The following is a 4,928-nucleotide window of genomic DNA, read 5'->3' as shown; positions in this document are numbered from 1 at the left end:
ATTTGTACATCGTTTCTCAAAACATTTTCTCTCCATTTAAACCCCCTTTTGTCTTTTCCCTTTTCTCTCACAAGTCACTGCTGCCCTCCAGACCACTCCCTTAGTAAGGCATTTACACCTGCCCTCCACCCAGCTGGGAGAGGTCAACCCTGTGCAGCTTAGTCCAAGGCTGGGGAAAGTGCACCCACCCGCCACCAGGGGATATTCTGCCCAATTTACTGGGGAATTCCTGCCTGTGCAGCTTGGGGAGCTCCTATCTGTCCTCTGTGGTCCCATGTGACTGAGGGAACTTCCTCCCGCATGCTTTAGTGCCTCACATAGGCTAAGACAGCTCAGCCAACATTTGCCAACCTCCTGTGGGAACTTCTGCCCAACCTCCCCAGTGATCTACCTGACCAGGGAAATTCTGCCCACCTTTTGTGGTGCTCGACACCAAAGCAGGCAACCCACCAGCCTTCTGTGGCACTCCCATTGCAGCGGGCTCCCCCACATGTCCTCTGTGGCACCCTAAGCAGCCAAGGGCCACCCCATCAAGACTTCTTGTGAGATCACCCAGTACAGCACTGTCCTAGTGGATCCACAATAACCCAACCAATGGACCATCCAACTTGCCCTCCAAATAATAGAATACTGGTTGACTAGGGAAAAGTGAAGCCACCCAAAGATAAAGTGGTAGGACAATTCCATAGCGAAATTAGTTGCAGGCAGTTTGAAGAAGCACTCCTACGAGTATCCCAGAGAGAGCCAGTGCTCTTCGACTCCCTGGAAAATGGAACCGAGCACCTCTAAAACAAAGCAACGCAAACAGGCCCAACGACCTCAAAAATAAATAAATAAATACATAAATAAACCCCAAGAGAAACAAAAGGCAATGGCAGAATATGTCTTGAACCTAACGGCGTGCATTGAAGAAGCAGATATTGATCTGCCACAGAAAGAAATTTTCAGAATGTTGTTTGGAGTCATACAGGATATGAGGGAAACAACACAGAAAAAAGATGAAATGACAGAGGAGATAAAATCCACACACCAAAGGGAAATACAAGAGCTTAGGAAGGAGATAATAAAAACCAGTAGCAGACACACAAACCTCGAGAATCGACTGGAGGAAGCAGAGAACAGTACTAGACCTAGAGCATAGCCAAGCAGACTTTAACGCAAAAAAAAAAAAATCTAATAATATCATCAGAGAAGCTGAAGAAAACCTAAGAGCTATGTCTGATGCTATGCAGAGGAAAAACATCAAGAATAAATGGATTAAGGAGGAAGACACAACAAAGAAGTCATCTGCAGCAAAAGTGAGAGAATTCTTGGAGGTAAACTCCCCCAGCTTAAGGAATAAAAACAAGGCAACAATTCAGGAGGCTGAAAGAACACCAGCTAGACTGAATCCCAAGAAGTCACCTAATAGTTAAACTATCCAACTTTGGGGAAAAGGGAGAAAATCACGAGAGCAGCTAGGGAAAAACAAACAATCACATATAAAGGTTCCCAAATAAGAATATGTTCAGACCTATCAGTGGAAACTGTGAAGAGGAGAGAGTGGAGGAACATATTCCAAAAATTGTAGGAAAATAACATAAACCCAAGAATACTCTACCCGGCCAAATTATCTATCAAGATAGATGGGGAAGTAATCTTCCCAGACAAGGAAAAACTCAAAGAATACTTTAAAAGACCTTCAGGTACCCAGTATGGGCAGAAGAACAAAACTCACCAAGCATAAATAAAAGACTGTCACAAAGAACAACCTCACCTAGAGGGCAACAAAGAGAAAATAGACCCCAAGATAGCATTGGCTTAGGGTGGAAAGATGTTAATATCTCTCTCTCTCTCTCTCACACACACACACACACACACAGAGGTAGGGGGAGGGGGAAGGAAGGCGGAGAGAATCATGCGAGGTTCTTGGATCAGCAGCGTGGACGTTTCTGAGCAGGATTTGCAAAATCCCTACCTACTTCCTCCCTCTGGGGGATTTGAACCCCCATGGCCACTGAAAACAGCATCATCGTGCTGGATGATGATGACAAAGATGAAGCAGCTGCTCAGCCAGGGCCCTCCCACCCCCCCCCACAAGCTGGCATTGCCCCGGGCAGAAGCCCCTGGCTCCTCCAAGCCCTGTGGAGCTGGAGGAAGCAGTAGTTCGGGCGGAAAGAAATGCTACACGTTGGAGAATGAGAAGCTGTTTGAAGCACAGACGGCAGACCACCCCGCGGTGGTCCCATTCCTCTGTGAACGCCAGCAGCGTGCCCACTCTCTGTTTTTGGCCTTGGCAGAGTTCTGCAACATCCTCTTGCGGGTCCTGTCAGGCCTGGAGCTGGTCAGCTAAGCCCTATGTCTACATCAACTCTTTTTTTTTCTTTTTTAACATTTTATTAGGGGCTCATACAACTGTTATCCCAATCCATACACACATCAATTGTGTAAAGCGCATTTGTACATCGTTTCTCAAAACATTTTCTCTCCATTTAAACCCCCGACATTAGGTCCTCATTTTTCCCCTCCCTCCCCGCTCCCCCCTCCCGCATGAGCCCTTGATAGTTTATAAATGGGTATTTTGTCATATCTTGCCCTGTCCGACGTACATCAACTCTTAACTGTTCTCAAGGCCCACTCAGTCAAGAAGCTGAACCTGACTCCTGCTGCCACCACCTCCTCTGGGCCCTCTGGAAATACCCCCCACCCCCAACCCTTCCTCAGACCCCAAATGGCTGAGACCACACCCTCTCTGGCCCCAAGGTCCTGTGGCTCCCGGGGGCAGATCTAGCACTTAGAGCAGCTGCTGGCTCTCTATGTGGCAGAGATCCGGAGGCTGCAGGAGGAGCTGGATCTCTCAGAACTGGATGATCCCGACTCATCCATCATACATGCAGGAGGCACGGTTGAAGCGTAAGCTAATCCGCCTCTTTGGGCAGCTGTGTGAGCTAAAAGACTGTTCTTCACTGACCGGTTGGGTCATTGAGCAGCACAACCCCTACCGTGGAACGCGCTACCCAGAGGTCAACAGGCGCATCGAGCAGCTTATCAACAAGCCTGGGCCTGATACCTTCCCTGACTATGGAGATGTGCTGCAGGCCGTGGAGAAGGCAGCTACTCGCTACAGCTTCGGTCTCTCCCCGCAGCAGCTCCAGCTCATAGCTCGGGATGCTTTCTGAGATGTGGGCATGAGGCTGCAGGAGCGATGCCTCAATCTCATCTACAACTTTGGTTGCCACCTCACAGATGACTATAGGCCAGGCATTGACCCCGCATTGCTGGATCCCACCCTGGCCCAACGCTTGCGGGAAAACCGGAACTTGGCTATGAGCCAGCTGGATGAGGTCATCTCCAAGTACGCAGTGCTGTTAAGACAAGAATGAGGTGGATGAGAGGCAGAAAAGAAGATCCCAGCACCCCAAAGCCACCTCTTCCCACTCTGCAGATCTCCCCAGAGCCTCCTCAGATTCTGGTGAGGGTCCTAGTGGATTAGTGTCTCAGGAATGTCCTACCACATCCAAAGTGGAGACGGATGAGGAAGAGAGTGAAGAGGAGGAAGAGGAGGAGGACCCTGATTCTGCAGAAGATCTGGAACAAATTCGGGAATGCCATGGGTCCGATGAAGAGGATAAGGAGGAGGAAGCGGGCAAGGATGGCGAAAAGAGCCCCACATCGCCCCTGCAGACCTCACCTGGAAGCTGGCCAAGAGCTGAGCAAGTCTTCAAGTGGACGGCAAAACAGAAGACTGAGAGTGCTCCCCTCTTCACTGTCAGAGGAGCCCCTGGCCCTGTCCACCACAGGTGCCAAAAGCAGTGGCGAACAGTTGCCTCTGGAGAAAGAGAGTCCTATGTCTCAACTCTTTGAGCTAGAGATTGAGGCCTTGCCTGTGGAGACCACCCCTTCCTCTGAGGAGAGGGATATTGCCCCTTCCAGGAAGCAAACCGAGGACTCACTGCCCCCTGTGGTGGAGAATGGAGCTGTGTCACCTCACACCTGGGGCGATTCCAGCCCCACCCCTGCAAGAAATCTCAGGAGGAGGACACAAGGACAGGGTCACTGGGTGTCAGCTATGTGGAAAAGTGAAGGGCAGTGAATGAGAAGAATGGGAAGAGAATATGTATCCTCCCAGCCCACCCACACCCCTGGCATCCAAGACCCTAGTAGCTGATTCCTCAACGAGGATGGACTCTCCCAGCCACAGCCTGGTGACCAGCTCCCTCTGCGGCTTTTCTCCAGCCTAGTGGTGCCCAAACCCCCAATCCCAAGCCCCCCGGCCAGGTACTTACAAGATGAGTGTGGCCACAGTGCGATCCAGAGGAGGATCATCGTGCTCTTGGACTCAGATTAACTGGCTCCCCCACTGTCTCCCTCCTGCCTCCAAAATGTTTGCAAAACCGTCATGTTTGGAGGATGATAGGGAGCAGATGACTGAAGAGGAAGGACTGAGCTCATCCCCTTTGGGTGATTTCTTTTACAAACATAAAAGCTTATGTTTTACACAGAAACATTAAACAATAAAGTTCTTTTCTTATTGTTAAAAAAAAAAAAGGGAGGTAGGAAAACACCTAACACAAAAGGTATAAGATGACATCACAGAGTCCACAGATGGAGATAATAACATGATAATCAATGGATTGGACTTACACATTAAAAGACTGAGGCTAGCAAACTGGCTAAGGAAACACAACCCATCATCACTGCCTACAGGAGACACATCTCAAGACTACAGACAAAAATAGTCTGAGAATGGAGAAAGGCATACCAAGCAAACAGCAATTCAAAAAAAAGCAGGGCTTGTAATCCTAATCTCAAATAAAATTGACCTCAAAGTGCAAACCATTAAAAGAGATAAGGAGGGACACTATATAATGCTCAAGGGAATGGTTGACAAAGAGCCACTAAGCATTTTAAACATATATTCCGTGAACGAGAGACCTGATGAATACGCC

At 49.0% G+C, this 4,928-nt stretch overlaps 1 pseudogene; it reads left to right on the top strand.

The window, feature by feature from the left end:
• The first annotated feature begins 1,989 nt into the window (after positions 1-1,989).
• LOC101655496 lies at positions 1,990-4,327 on the top strand (annotated as a pseudogene).
• The last annotated feature ends 601 nt before the right edge of the window (positions 4,328-4,928 follow it).

The sequence above is a fragment of the Echinops telfairi genome, unplaced genomic scaffold (assembly GCF_000313985.2).
Source record: "Echinops telfairi isolate 266 unplaced genomic scaffold, ASM31398v2 ScPeMD7_18;HRSCAF=68, whole genome shotgun sequence".
NCBI classification, from domain to species: Eukaryota; Metazoa; Chordata; class Mammalia; order Afrosoricida; family Tenrecidae; genus Echinops; species Echinops telfairi.
The sequence above is the reverse complement of the archived record's forward strand: the minus strand, read 5'-3'. Positions and strand labels throughout refer to the sequence as shown.